This window comes from Hylobates moloch, unplaced genomic scaffold (assembly GCF_009828535.3).
Source record: "Hylobates moloch isolate HMO894 unplaced genomic scaffold, HMol_V3 SCAFFOLD_1, whole genome shotgun sequence".
In the NCBI taxonomy this organism is placed as follows: Eukaryota; Metazoa; Chordata; class Mammalia; order Primates; family Hylobatidae; genus Hylobates; species Hylobates moloch.
In genome coordinates, this window is record NW_026652276.1 from 162,289,590 (window position 1) to 162,306,239 (window position 16,650).

The 16,650-nt window shown below is 36.3% G+C and overlaps 1 protein-coding gene across 3 annotated transcripts in view; it reads right to left on the reverse strand.

Annotated features, from left to right (window-relative positions):
• The window catches only part of C1GALT1 (core 1 synthase, glycoprotein-N-acetylgalactosamine 3-beta-galactosyltransferase 1), a 120,721-nt gene extending 104,892 nt beyond the window's left edge, over positions 1-15,829 (reverse strand). For 2 of the 3 annotated variants that reach the window (XM_058446985.1, XM_032760881.2), the window contains exon 1: positions 15,546-15,829. The gene's annotated coding sequence lies outside the window, so the exon portion shown is untranslated. The remainder of the gene's footprint in view (positions 1-15,545) is intronic. The other variant, XM_058446963.1, reaches the window with a different exon arrangement.
• Between the last annotated feature and the right edge of the window lie 821 nt (positions 15,830-16,650).

Genomic DNA, 16,650 nt, shown 5'->3' on the forward strand with positions numbered 1-16,650 from the left:
AACAAGAAAGTATGGCTTATTCAAAGGAACAAAATAAATGGATAGAAACTGTCCCTGAGGAAGTCCAGACATTGGAATTACTAAACAAAGACTTTAAAACAGTTGTCTTAAATATGCTCAAAATGCTAAACATGGAAATGAAAACATTGACAGTGAACTAAAGGAAGCCAGGAAAATGATGTATGAACAAGATGAGAATATCAACAAAGAAATAGTAATTATAAAAAGGAACCAAACAGAAATTCTGAAGCTGAAAATTAAAAATAAAAAAATCTAGGTGGCTTCAGCAACAGAACTGAGCAAGCAGAAGAGTCAGTGAACTTGAAGATAAGACCATTGAAATTATTGAGCCTGAGGAGCAGAAAGCAAAAAGAATGAAGAAATTTTCATTTGTTGTTGGAATGCAAATGGTATAGCTACTTTTTTTTTTTTCTTTTTTAACTAGAGATGAGTTCTCACTATGTTGCCCAGGCTGGTCTTGAATTCCTGAGCTTGTGATCCTCCCACCTCAGCTTCCCAAAGTGCTAGGATTACAGGCATGGGCCACCACGCCCAGTTCAGTATAGGCATGTTGAAAGGCAGTTTTCTTACAAAACTAAATATACTCTTACTATACAATCCAGCAATCGGGCTCGTTGTTATTTACCTAGATCAGGTGAAACTTATGTCTACACAAAAACCTGCATTTGAATGTTTACAGCAGCTTTATTAATAATTGCCAGAACTTGAAAGTAACCAAGATGCCCTTTTATGTACCCTTCAGAATTCCTATGCTGAAGCCCTAACCCCTAGTGTAGCTGTATTTGGAGATGGGGTCTCTAAGGAAGTAGTGCAAGTTAAGGGTGGAGCCCTGATCTGGTAAGATTAGTGTTCTCAAGAAGAGATACCAGAGCACTCTCTCTTCCTCTTAGCATACACGAGGAAAGGCCGTGTGGGGACATAAAAAAAAAAAAGATGGCTGCCTATAAAGCCAGGAAAAGAACCCTCACCAGAAAATGAATTTGGCAGCACTGTTGTCATGGATTTCCAGCCTCCAGAACTGTGAGAAAGTAAATTTCTGTTTAAGTCACTCAGTCTATATTATTTTTTTCCTATTTTAAAAAAATTTGAGACAGAGTCTTGCCCTGGTACCCAGGTTGGAGTGCAGTGGCATGATCTCGGCTCACTGCAACCTTCACCTCCCAGGCTTAAGTGATCCTCCTGTCTCAGCCTCCTGAGTAACAGGGACCAGGGGCATGCCCAGCTAATTTTTTGTACGTTTTATAGAAATAGGTTTTCACCTTGTTGCCCAGACTGGTCTTCAACTCCTGAGCTTAAGCAATCTGCTGCCTTGGCCTCCCAAAGTGCTGGGATTACAGGCATGAGCCATTGTGCCCAGTCCAGTCTGTACTATTTTGTTATAGCAGCCCAAACAGACTAATACAAGGTAAATGGATAAATAAACTGTGGTACACACAGACAATGGAATACTATTCAATGCTAAAAAGACATAAGCTATCAAGCCAAAAAAACACATGGTTGAACCTTGTGTTAATCCATTCTTGCATTGCTATAGAGAAATACCCAAGACTGGGTAATTTATAAAGAAAAGAGGTTTAACTGGCTCATGGTTCTGCAGTCTTTACAGGAAGCATGATGCTGGCTTCTGCTTGGCTTCCAGGGAATCCTCCGGAAGCTTGCAATCATGGCAGAAGGTGGAGGGAAAGCAAGCACATCACATGGCCAGGGCAGGAACAAGAGAGAGAGGTGGAGGGGTGATGCCATACACTTTTAAATGACCAGATCTCATGTGAACCAGAGCAAAAACTCACTTATTACCAAGGGGATGGCCATTCATGAAGGATCTGCTTCCATGGTCCAAACAGCTACCACCAGGCCCCACCTCCAACACTGGGGATTACATTTCAACATGAGATTCAGGCAAAGAGAAATATCCAAACTATATCAAACCTTAAGTGCATATTGCTAAGTGAAAGAAGCTAATCTGAAAAGGTTGCAGACTGCATGATTCCAATCAGATGAGGGGAAGGAATGATGAATAGGTGGAGCATAGGAGATTTTTATGGCAGGGAAACTATTCTTTATGATACTATAATGGTAGATACATTTCATTATATATTGGTCAAAACTTACAGAATATATAACACCATGAGTGAACTCTAATGTAAATTATGGACTTTGCTTGATAATGATGTGTCACTGTTGATTCATTGATAGTAACAAATGTACCACTCTGGTGTGAGATGTTGATAGTGGGGGAGGCTGTATATATGTGAGAGTAAGGAATATATGGGAATTCTCTGTAACTCCACTGCATTTCACTGTAAACCTAAAATGGCATTAAAAATAAAGTCTGTTCATTTTTTTTTTTAAGAGTTTACAGAGACGAAGGGACCGGTGCATCATCATGGAGAGGACCAACATACGTGTTTTGGGAGTTTTAGATGACAAAGAAAGAGAGGGGCAGAAATAATATTTGAAAAATTATAGCCAGAAACTTCCAAAATTTTATTAAATATAGTAACCTACAAATCCAAGAAACTGAATGAACTCCAAGTTGGATAAACTCAAAAAGACCCACACTTAAGACATTTTAACCAACCCATCAAAAGCCAAAGGTAGAGAGAGAATCTTGAAAGCAGCAAACAAGAAAGAAGTAACCCATCACATAAAAGGAATCCTCATTAAAATTAAAGGCCAGTTTCTTATCAGAAAACACGGAAGCCAGAAGACAGTGGAGTGACATATTTAAGTGGGTGAAAGAAAATGAAACCTATCAACTGAAATTTTATATCTAGCAAAACTGTCCTTCAAAATGATGGAAAAGTTAGGATATATTCAGATAAACAAAAGTTGAGTTCAACATTTCCTTCCAACAAGAAATGCAAAGGAAGTCTTTCAAGTTGAAATGAAAAGACGCTAGCCAGCAATTCAAAGCCATGTGAAGAAAATAAAGGCCTACAGTAAAGGTAGGGCAAATATAAAAACAAGTACTATTTAATTTTTGTTTGTAACTCTACCTTTTATTTTTAATAAGATTTAACATACACATACATAAAAATAATAAATCTCCTGTTGGGGACACAATGTTAAAGATGTAAAAAGACATTAACAACATAAAGGGGGAAGATAAAGATGTATAATAGTATAGTTTTTAAATGTTTTTGAAGTTAAGTTGGTATCAATGCAAAATATATTGCCTTAAATTTAGAGCATTAAATGTAATTGCTATGGTAACCATAAAGAAAATATCTAAAAGATATATACAAAAGGAAATGAGAAGCAAATCAAAATGGTTCACTACAAAAAAATCAACTAAACATAAAAGAAGGCAATAATGGAGAAAATGAGAGAGGAAAAAAGCATAAGACGTACTGAAAACAAGTATCAAAATGGCATAAGTACTTCATTATGAGTAATTATTTTAAATATAAATGGATTAAGCTATTCACTCAAAGGCAGAGATTGGCAGAATGGATAAATGCTGTCTGTAAGAGATTCACTTTAGATTTAATGACACAAATAGGTAGAAAGTGAAAGAATGGAAAAGATATTACATCCAAATAGTAACCAAAAGAGAGCCAAGGAGGCTATACTAATATTAGGCAAAAAACTTCAAGTCAAAATCTGTTATAATGACAAAGAAGGACATTATATATTGATATATAGATAAATATATATATATCATCAAAAAGTTATCATAATTATAAACATATATGCACCAAACAACAGAGACCCAAAATGTTTCAAGCAAATATTGACAGTATTAAAGGCAGATAAATAGTTGTACAATAATAGTTGGAGACTCCAATACTTACTTTTAAAAATGAATAGAATATCTAGACAGAAGATAAGTCACAAAATAGAAGACTTGAATAAGCCAACTAGACCTAACATGCGTATATAGAACATTTTACCCAGTAACAGCAGAATACATATTTTTCTCAAGGGCACATGGAAGATTCTTTAGGACAGATTATATGTTAAGCCACAAAACAAGTGAATAAATTTTAAGAAGTTGAAATCATACACAGTATCTTTTCTGACCAAGTAGAATGAAGCTACAAATCAAAATCAAAGGAAAACTGCAAAATCCACAAATATATGGAAATTAAACTACACACTACCAAACACTCATTGGTCAAGGAAGAAACTACAATAAAAATTAGAAAATAATGAAAATGAAAACACCCATATTAAAACATAAGATGTTTTTGTTTGTTTGGAGATGGACTCCCGCTCTGTCATCCAGGCTGGAGTGCAGTGGCATGATCTTGGCTCACTGAAACCTCTGCCTCCTGGGTTCAAGTGATTCTCCTTCCTCAGCCTCTTGAGTAGCTGGGATCACAGGCGCCCGCCACCATGCCTGGCTAATTTTCATATTTTAATAGAGATGGGGTTTCACCATATTGGCCAGGCTGGTCTCAAACTCCTGACCTCAAGTGATCTGCCCACCTTGGCCTCCCAAAGTGCTGGGATTACAGGCCTTAGCCACTATGCCCAGCCTAAGATGAGATGTTTAATAATGAAAACTAAAACACATATATTAAAAGGTAAGATGCAGCAAAAACAGTGCTCAGAGGAAAACTTATAACTGTAAATTCCTACATTAAAAAAGACAAAAGATAACCAATGGCCTAACTTTATCCCTTGGGAAACTAGAAAAGGAAGAGCAAACCAAACCCAAAACTAGCCAATGGAAGGAAATGAAGATTAGAGCAGAGATCAGTAAAACAGAATAAACAACAGAGAGAATCAGTAAAACCAAAATTTGGCTCTGTAAAAAAAGTAATCAAATTGGCAAACCTTTAGCTAAACTGACAAAAAAGAAAGACACAAATGATTAAAATTTAAAATGAGAATAGGGGCATTACTGCCAGCTCTGGATAATCTAGATGAAATGGATAAACACATAAATTAACTAAACTTACTCAAGATGAAATAGAAAATTTCACTAGAACTATAACAAGGCGAGAGATTGAACCAGTTATCAAAAACCTCCCAACAAAGAAAAGTCCAGGACCAGATAGCTTCACTGGTGAACTTTGCCAAATATTTCAAGAAGAATTAGCACCAATTCTTCTCAAACTCTTTCAGAAAATAGAAGAGAAAAGAACACTTTTCTAACTTTGTGAGGTCAGCATTACCCTGATACCAAAGTCAGATAAACATATCACAAAAAAGTGCACACCAATATCCCTTCTGAATATTAAAGCAAAAATCTTCAACAAAGCACTAGCAAACTGAATCCAACAGCATACTTAAAAGACAAACAACATGATTTAAAAATGGACAAAAGACTTGCATAGACACTTCTCAAAAAAATGTACAAATGGCTAATAAGCACATGAAAAGATGTTCAACATCCTTAGTTATTAGGGTAATGCAAATCAAAACAACAATTAGGTACCATTTCACACTTACTAGGATAGCTGTAAGATTAAGAAAAAAACAAAACAAAATACCCAAACAGAAAATAATAAGTGTTGACAAGGATGTGGAGAAATTGGAACATTTGCACATTACTGGTGGGAATGTAAAATGGTGCAACCACTGTGGAAACCAGCATGGCAGTTTTTCAAAAGGCTAACCATAGAATGACCATACAACGCAGCAGTTCAACTCTGAGATATACACCCCAAATAATTGAAAACAGAGACTCAAGAGATATTTGTACATGAACATTTGTTGTGACCTTATTCATAATAGCCAAAAGGTGGAAACAACCCAAGTGTTCATCAACCAAGAAATGGATAAACAAAATATTTTATACACATACAGTGCGATATTATTCAGCCATGAAAAAAATCAAGTTTTGACGTATGCTACTACATAGATGAGCCTTGAAAACATTATACTAAGTGAAATAAGCCAGACAAATGACAAAGTATTGTATAATTCCACTTATATGAAATATCTAGAATAGGCAAATTTATAGAGACAGAAAATAGGTTACAGGTGGAGGGGATAAGGGAGTGTTATTGCTTAATGGTTATTGAATTTGTTTTGGGTGATGGAAAAGCTTCGTTAACAGATAGTGGTGGTGTTTGCACAATAGCATGTATGCAATTAATGCCACTGAATTGTACCCTTAAAATGGTTAAAATCTCATACTTTGTGTTATGTATATGTTATCATAATAAAAAATAAATGATTCTGTATATATTTTTAATTTATGGTGTTTTGCTGAAGAAAGGAATAATGTTGGCAGAAAAGGCAAATGTATTGTTTTGCTTCCTTTTTTAGAGACTTTAATTATTTGTAGGTAGACAGTATTCTTACAGGTAATTAAAGTATGCTTTGTTGTCTTTTTAAAAATACCACATTTTAATTCATTTGAAAAGGAATTGAGTAATCTTGATAGATTATCATACATCTACTTGATGAAATATTTTGTAACAATGAAAATGGTAACTGTTAAGAGTTATCATTAACAGGAAAAACAGGAGAAGATTGCTGGGAGAAATCTCTCTTATTATACCTATTAGGTTTGTTGTCTCAGCTGGGGCCTGACGGCTTTCCTTTTACTTTTCCAATTAGTTCTCTTTCCCATTTCCCATGAAAGTTACTTGAATCAATATTCATGCTCCTTTATTTGATTCACTTTTATTCTCACCAGGTGGTATTTTTCAAGATAATATACCTCAACTCCTTCTCTTCTACCTGCAAACTTCCCTCAATAGCAACTTCTGAAGTGTTGTCTCCTCCTGCTTTAGGCTGGCCTTCCAGCCCTACTCTGCTTTGGAGACCAGCCCCTCCCTCCTCTTCAGCACTTGCCTCAGCGACTAACCTGCATCTTTTCTAAATTTCCAATTTCTGTCACTCTTCTGACTTCTATATCCCATTAACTTACCACCCTCTACAACTGCTGCACACTTCTTTGCTTTGCATTATCACTGGATTTTTTGAAACAGCAGTCTGCATTCAACATCTCTACTTACCTATTCATGAATTTATTCATTCCCTTGTGAAATGTGGAGAACAGATTTCTTTATAGATGGCATCAGAATTTCTCTAAGAAAGAAAAGTGTCTTTCTTTGAAAGAAAATTTAAAACCTTGAAAAAATGGAGTAGAAGGTAAGATTCTTAGGATTCCATAAGGCTGATGCTAACCAAGGCTTCAGAGACAAGAATTAAGCTCCTCACTCTGGGTCTAGGAGAATGTTTTTGCTGCTTCATAGGAGTAGGGAAAGGGAGGGTGAGAAAAGAGGAGAAAGAACAGTCTCAGGAGAATAAGGGTCTGGGCACTGTGAGAAGAGGCCTGGGGGTAGTAGGCCAAGGAAAGAGCTGTAGTATCAGGGGGTCCAAATTTTGGTGAATTGGAATGTCCAAGGACAATCTAATAAGATGTCAGTATACCACAAATTCTGCTTGTTTTGACCCTCTCAATGATTATCACTTGGAGAAAAAAAAACAAATGAACAACAACAACAAAAAACTTACATAATTCCATGAAATGGCATCTTGATTGGACATATTAAAGATGTATTACTCTTAACAGTATTCTTTAGAAAATAAACATGGGAGATTTATCATTGTTTATATATTTTATAAATTTACATATAGTTTAAGATTAAATGTGTGATGTGCAATGTGCAGTATAACATTTTTAATACATGATGTATAACATTCTTAATATGCTATTTTATCCAGGAAAGCAAATGTTTCATAAAGAGTAAGTCAGTTAATCTCAATGAATGCTATTCTCCCAATATTATGTCTAGTTTGGACTGCTATTCGGGGCAAACTCCTGAGAAACAGGACCTGTTTCTCTCAATTTATCTGTACACTGCATAAGCAATTTCATTGCTGTTTAGCCAGTAGGGATCTGAAAAAGGAGCAGAGATAGAATCTGAAGGAGTATAAGTAAAGAATATGCAGCTGAACTACTGGTCTTCCTCCCTGGCCCAGAGTGACTTTTCCAGACCCTGGGATAATACAGAGGAGCATTTATGTGGAATACTCTGAGCCTGGTGTCCAATCAGGGGATGCCCTCCTCAACTCAAATCATAAAATTTGTCATGGCTTAGCACAGTTTCGTGGAAAGATCTTGGTCTTTGGAGTAAGACTGATGTGTTTGAATTCCAGCTGTAAATAAAAAGGACTAACATGATTAATTAAAGTGGAGAAAGCTCTAAGAAGGAAGAACTCAGTCTAGGACTCCTTGTATAACTACTGCTGCATGCTTACTATTGTATTACACAGTGTGCTAAGTACTTGCCTTACTGATATAATGTTTACACCAACCCTCTGTGGTAGGCATTAGCAACTCCATTTAACTGATTTTAAAAAATGCAGTCTCAGAGATTAAGCATTTTGTAAATAGTATAATAGGGATTTCAACCCAGTTGTTTTTAACTGCTTTATTGAGGTATAGTTGCCATTCACTAAATATACATAAAGTGTATAGTTTGATGTTGTGACATATGTATACACCCATGAAACTATCACTGCAGTCAAGATAATGAACGTATCTATCACCTCCAAAAGTTTCCTCCTGCCACTTCCCACCCTGCCCCGTCTCTAAGCAAACACTGATCTGCTTTCTGTAAATAGAGATTAGTTTGCATTTTCTAGAGTTATAAAAATGAAATCATACATTATGTGCTTTTTCATATCTGGTTTTATTCACTGGCATTGTTACTTTGAAATTAAACCGTATTGTTATGTTTATCAATAGTTTATTACTTTTTATTGTTCAGTAGTATTCTAAGAATATACCACAATTTTTGTATTCATTCAAATACTGAAGGACGTTTAATCCAATTGTTTCTCACCCTAAACCTGTGCTACACTGTCTTCCCAGTTCCATCACTTATTGTGTGGGCTTAGGAAACCTAATTATTCTTCCTGAGTCTTAGTTTTTCTCATAATAAAATGGCAGTAATATATATATATTTTTCACATGGTTGTTATCAGTAAATGAGATAACATGAAAACGCCTAGTACAGGTGTCCCTTGTCTCAAGTGCCTGGGACCAGAAGTATTGTGGATTTCAGATTTTTTTGAACTTTTGGAATATTTGCATATACATAATAAAATATCTCTGGGATGGGACCCAAGTCTAAACATGAAATGTATGTTTCATATACACCTTATACACATAACCTGATGGTAATTTTATAGAATATTTTCAATAGTTTTGTGCATGAAACAAGTTTTTCTATTTTGACTGTGACTCATCACATAACGTTAGGTGTGGAATTTTCCACTTGTAGCATTATGTTGATGCTCAAAAAGCTTTGGATTTTAGAGCATTTTGGATTTTGGGTTTTTGGATTACAGATGCTCAACTGGTACCATGTGAGCACAAATTGGTGTTTACAACTATTCATTTTTTTTCTCCTGAAAGGGAACATATCGGAGAAGGAAATGAGAAAAGATATAGCAGTACGTGCCTTTCTGGACTCTTTCTTTCTGTCTTGAAAGCTTTGAATTCTTGCATCTAGAGCTTCCTACACTGAAACATCCTCTTAATCTTTCTCACTTTGATTTCTCCTACACCTGTCTCATCTGCACCCCATGGATATGATGTTTGTCTTTTCTCTCTAATCCAAATATGGACACAATTTTTTTTTCTTACTCCCTTAGCATAACTGAAATAGAGTGATGCATTCACAGACGTTAAAGGATAAATTAAATGGGTATAATTATGTAAAATGAAGCAATGGAAAAATAGTCAAGGCTCCTAGATTCATGGTTTATTCCACATAATCCCACCACAATGAGTAAAGGGACTTTATTTAGTTCCGTATCTGCTTGCACAAGGATCACCATCCTCTAACACAGATGGGTGGGCACAACCTGGCCTGATCTCCTTCCTAACCTGCCTTCCGTCTTTCAGTTATCTGGCCATCTTCTCTTCCTGGCTATGTGATTCTAGTTCTGTTCACATAGAAACGCCAGACCAACCTTTTATTCTAAAATCAAACTTCTCAGACACTGTTTGGTCCTTCTCTGAGGCTTTCAAATCTAAAGGAAACACATAAATGAATAAAGTTGACAGGCAAGGTTAATCTTTACTAGGGTTTCTAGGGCATTTTACTCACCCTACACATCTTAAATAATACAAAATAATATTTACATGCAATCAAAGGCAGCAAACCCAAGGTGAACACTGTAATGGTTTGCCCTGTTCCTCCTTCAGGACAGAAAGATTTATTTCCATAACTATTGGGAGTGCTGCCAGCAGATGACCTTCAGCTAACAGCCCTCTCAGGGAACTGCTGCAGGTGCAAACAACTTAAAGCCATGCCTCCTCTTAGGCACCCACATCCAATGACTGATCAACATAGGGGTATTAAAAATAGAGCTTTCCTTCCCTGACCTGTGGTACTCTTTAGGGCCATTCCACCTTCAGAGTTCCCCACCGGGTTGACTGAGGACTTTGTTAAGACTACATCACAGCCCAACTTTTCCCACTGTCCAATCCTGCTTCTGTCTCTTTCCATGCACAGGTGCTGGTCTTAAAAGTCTTCCCTAATAAACTTTCTACATGCTATCTCCATTTCAGAGTCTGTTTTCTGGAAAACCCAGCCTATGGCAAAATATAAAGCAAGAGGAGAGCTGTATCCCAATCCTCCTGAAATCCAAGCTCCTTTTTAGGTATCTCAGATCAATAGGTTATAGAATTTGACTTACTTCTGCTTACTTAGAGTTAGCTCTTCATACATCATAGACCCATTAACATTAATGTTCCACATGAGAAATGAAGAAAGATAGATCTAGTGCAACCTATCAGACCTGTCCACAAATGAGCCCATAATCATTTCACCATGCTGATCAATGACAATTGCTAAAGTTTTTGAACTGGTCACATTTAATGAGAGAGTAGAATTTTAAAGTACTTTCACTAAGTCAGCCCTCTTTATGACCTCTTTATGACTATCTTTGCCTTAAGGTAAACTTCAATAGAATCTTCTGCACTTGCACACATACTTGAAATAGCATCTACCATAGACAATATGGAAAGTATTCATGTTTTCATATATTTCTAATTTTTTAATACCATTGTGACACAATGATAGAGTATTAAGTATTAGAAAACATGTGTTTTAATCCTGGCTCTACTATTTACTAGCTACTATCTACTATTTTCTGAGCCTCATGGTCCTCAACTTCGTAAAAGGAAGATGATGATGCCTGTCTTTTCTAGTGGTTGTGCTGGTTAAAGGGGAGGATATTTGCAAAGGGTCTAACATGTTATAAGTATTCAATAAATGATAGTTATTTTTATCAGCAACTCTCATAATAAAAAGTGGACTGACAAAAAATTTTAAAAGTAAATATCTTTTTAACAAACACTTCAATTTATTGCCACATTTTTTAGTCCCTTGGCAACAAATTCTGGCTAGCAAATGTAAAGTTATTCACTATAAATATGTTTATACTAAAATGTGATTTTCATCCAAGGGGCAATTACCTTTGAAGTAAAGAAGTTAGACTAAGTGAGTTGTAAGGTTTTTTTTCCCACTGTTTAAGCCTCACAAGTTTATAGATTTGGATGATCTCCCCAAAGTAGAAGCGAACGTTTCTGAGAATTTGAGTCTGTCTTTGGTAAGGATGGTTACATGTCAATAGAGCTATGGTTCCAAGTCCTCTTGACAAGTAGTTTACTTGCAAACTATTCCGTTTGTCTTAGTCTGTCATATCATTGTGCAAAATACATGTCAGTACACAAGTAGACAGTAATTTTGTGTAGTAATGACTACACAATTAGTCATTATTATAAACTGGAAGTTACTGCCTATTCTGTCTTAGCTTTTCAGTTGCATAAATTCTATTTAAGTTGATTGTGAATTATGGCTCATTGTTTTCTCTCAATACTCATTACTTCTGCTGATTAGTACTGTGTTTATGAGTGTAGTTCTAAGTTTTTTTTTCAGCTATCGTTCCAAGTCCTCTTGACCAGTAGTCTACTGGCAAATAACTCACACAGCTTTCCCTCTGTCATCTGTTAACATTAGTCCTGGGGACTGGTTTCTCTGATAAAATTCCTGCAGCTACTTCATACCTTTGGACATGTACTTGGACACATGCCCTCTATTTCATCTTTCGTACCAGGAATGAGTTACATGTATGTGTCCATCCTTTGGAACCAACCTTACTTCTATCTTGAACTGAACTTGACTTCTCTTTTACTGAATGGATTTAGGCTAGCAGACACATAGACCATTTTCATTTTCCTCCCCTTCTAAATATCTGTCATTGCATCTATATTCCTACTTCCTAAGAAGAGCAGTGTAGCCTCCTTTCTCATGGGCAACAGGGTAACATTTTGCCTTCCTGCCTGTTCTACATCAACTGCTTAATATATGTATTAGAACACTGTCAATCAAGGTAACATTATCTGTCCCCTTATACGTCAGACTTTTGTCAAGGATATACCTGATTAGGAAAATGGCAGGGATTAGGGGTTGGAGGTGGAAGGTGGAGGTTCAAGAAAGAGATAACACTCTATACAGTTGAAGACCAAAAAGATCTAGATGGAAGGTAAAGGTCATATGCAGAAACAGAATAGAAAGAATTTTCCAGAGTTGAGAAGAAACAGATCTCTAGCTCCATGAAGCTACTGGAACGTGTACCCAATATAAAATGTGGAAATGTACTAGGGACAAGAAGGACACACATGTGGGGCAGGAAAGAGCTGAGGGAAAGAATAAGAATCAGGAAATTTAACTAGTTTTACTTATGTATGAACAGGTGTTCATGACGTTGCTGCCATTGATCTTTGAAGTGCAGACATATCCCTCAATTTATGAACATAGGTTGGTGCAAAGCTCCCTAGGATGTGAGAAAGGAAATAAAGAGATGCTGTGCTCCAGTTTACCAAGCTCGGAGCGGATAGCTGAAAGGCCAGTTCCCTTTTCTTCCATTACATGTTAAGTATGTTTTTATGAACTGTAGTAATACTCTTTGTAACACTGTTTCTATAGGAAAATGCATTCTTTGAATTGAATCACATTAAAATGATTTTTTGAATATAGCTTACATGGAGACAGTGAATTTTTTTAACTTTGCTAACATTATCTAAAGATTGCAGATAAAGAAAATCTACATGTAAAAATAGTGACTTTCCAAAGGCATTACTATCAAATTAAGCTAAAATTAGAATTTCATACACCTTCATTTAGTCTGTAAGAGTTCTGCTTCTATTGGACCTCTAGGGAACCTTTTGCCTTGAAGAGATTATTGGGGAAAGGGGACAAGAAGGGAGGAAACAAATCAGCACAGTCCAACACACCACTTTCTTTCCTTTCTCTTTCTCTTCTGCTTTGCATTTCTATTTCTCTTCCACTCTATTTCCTCCTCCCCCTCCTCTTCCTGTTTTCTTTCTTTCCTTTTCTTTGCTTCCTAGTCTTTGACTGCTCTTGGTATTTGTCCTGTGTCTTTCCAATCTCTTCCTTTTTATTTTTTAGTTCTACTTTTTATATCTGCCCCTCCTAGTAGAGAAAAGATGGTCAATATTACAGTCATTCAAAAATAAAAATTAAATACTTAACTCTTTCTGGCTCTGTGCCAAGCATTGTAAAAAGGAAATTACATAGACAGTTTCCAACCTCCAAAAGCATACAATCATTTGAGTCCCAGCTGTGATTTTATAACACCTTCATGATTCTTGACTTTTCTTTTTCTGTTTCTAAGTCCCATTAAAAATCTGGTGATAGCAATGAATTGCTTCACTCCAAAAATGCATAAGTCACAAACATGCCCTATTTGCATATAATTTCAGAAGATTCAAAAACTCCCTAAACCCCTTAATAGTTTATGACCTCAGATCAAGAACCCTGCTTGTTGTCTCAGTATATTTCACAAATGTCACACAGTTTGAGATAGAATGTCTTAAAACACAGTTAATTTTAATCCATTAAGAAAATCAATAGGCCATCTAACAGCCATTTTGTGTGTTTGGGGAGGCAAAAAGGGAAAGAGATATTATCTAATTACAAGTAGGTCATAACATTATCCAAAAGGAACAAACACTTATTTGACCACCTATTACATGTCATATATGGGTATATGAGTCCTACATGATACAGCTTTTATAAAATTATAGATTAAATATATGTGTATATATACATATCCATGCATACATATATAAATAGATACATGTATATATATACCTGTACATTTATACAAATGTTTATATAATATATAAATATATATAAATGTATGTGTATATAATATGTAAAATATAATAAAAAATATACAAAATGTTTACAATAGCTATGTTATATAGGAATCATTATACTCAGATATGGAAATTAAGACTCAGAGAGATCAAACAGCTGACTTGGGCCACCCGCTAGTGAACAGTAGAATCAGAATTTGAACCCACATCTAACTCCAATGCCTTCTTGGAGACTTATTTTTCCTTTCTATTCAACATAAAACTCAGCACATAGGAGGTGCTAATGGAATACTGGAATGCTGATTGAATTAGACGGAACAGAGTCAGGTATAGAGCCCTGCAGTAGATCACTGGAGACTAGAGATCACTCTTCCTAGCCCCACCGTAACCTCCCATTTAATTTCTTTTCTTTAGCAAAAAGGAAGGGACATTCTAACAGGTACTAAAGACTAGAGTGGACTCTACAAAACTTCAGAGGGATATAGTAATTATACTTTATTCATCAGAGAAATATTTCAGCTGTGGTCGTGTGAGGGTAACAGGCTTGAATACACCAATTTTCATGTGAAAGGAAGGTACTGCTAAGTTAATGTAACAGCAACTTGAGGAAACTACTTTTGATTTAGCAAGTTATCTGAACATTAAAGGAGGCATTCTGACTGAGGTTCCTGAAATATAAAGGACAATCTGAAACATGCCTGGGAGGAAAATACAGCAATTTTAGCAAAAAGACATTTCTCAAATAAAGTCTGATTTTAAAGGAAAAGAGATCTCATTGATTGAAGGAATTGTTCAGAATGTCCACATACATACTCTTACTGAGGCTAGCTAATGAAGAAACTGAAATTTGAAGTGTGCTGGTAAGGAAAATGGAAGCAATATAAGAATGTTGGCAACTCTGAGATAGAGGTTGATTATACCTCAAAAGAGTATCCTTAGGGAAGCTAATAAACACTTAACTAAGTTGAACAGAAACTATATTGAAATAAATATAATCTTAGAAGCCAGTCAAGACAGCAGGGCAACATGGAATCGGTGCCTTGATTGATAGATTCATGATTTAAAAATAAACCCATCTTGACTTCAAGTCAGGGCAAGGTTATGATGTACAGTTTTTTAATTTCCCCAAATCCGTTCCTAAAATCATACTGAACCAACTAGAATAGCAAAAGATAAGTTCTACTCACCACATCCTCCAGAAAGCCAACTGAAAAAACATCCCCATGAGCCTCAGAATGCCAGTGGGTTTTGCCCCACCCAAAGCACAGACAACAGCAGCAGAACTCATACAGAGCATGCCTAGTTTTAGCAGCTGTGCAGAGACAGTGGACAGGAGAGAACAAGAGTTTAGAAGGTTCTGCGAACACTCTGATACAGAAATTGTCCACAAATACTCAAAAAGAGAAGGTCTTACCTTGAGTGGAATTCTCAGCAGGTAAATATTGTAAAAACAACAGTAAAAAGGAGAAGGCTTCTGACTCCAATTTATGGCTGAGTAGAATAAAAATACCTCAGCCACACACTAAGAGAAAATGGGAAGATCAGAAGGTACTGGGTGGCTTATGTACTCAAAGAACTCAGAAATAGCCAATAAAATATCTTTCCTGAGGAAAACACTTCTGCGAAGAAAATTCAAATTGAGCAGGATAGTAAATCCAATATTTTGATGACCTTACAATGCCTTTGTTATTTGTTGAGAGAAAAAGATCAAACACTGGGAGGTCAGGTGGGTCTCCAGAGAAGGCAGATCACTGAAAGTGGGTGTGACTACACAAAGGCCATCTACGTGTACATGTGTATCTCAATCTATCTGCTGTGTGATAATAATAGGGGAGGAATCTCTTTTTTTTTTTTTTTGAGACGGAGTCTCGCTCTGTCGCCCAGGCTGGAGTGCAGTGGCGCGATCTCGGCTCACTGCAAGCTCCGCCTCCCGGGTTCACGCCATTCTCCTGCCTCAGCCTCCGGAGTAGCTGGGACTACAGGCGCCCGCCATCACGCCCGGCTAATATTTTGTATTTTTAGTAGAGACGGGGTTTCACCGTGGTCTCGATCTCCTGACCTCGTGATCCGCCTGCCTCGGCCTCCCAAAGTGCTGGGATTACAAGCGTGAGCCACAGCGCCCGGCCTTATAAAGGCTTTCATGGCATATCCCATTTCCCTTCAAGGGAACCATTTCCTAAAAGTACAGAACACCTGATTTTATTTATACAAAAGCAACAGAAAGGATATGGTCGAACACGAAACAAGTATACTATTGTAAAGAAAATGAACTAAATAATGAAAAAATGGGTAGTTAATATGTACCAGAAAAGACATAATTTAAAGAAATGAAAACTAAATAATATAACAAAATTAATGGAAGCAAATTAAGAAAATAATAGAAACTATAAAATAAGAGCATATATTAGAACCAGGAAACTCAGAGACAAGATGGCTAAACATCAATTGGGGATTGATATAATTCAGAACTGGAGTTGAGTCACTGGTCCATTTCCAATTTATCCTTTTTCATAAAATGT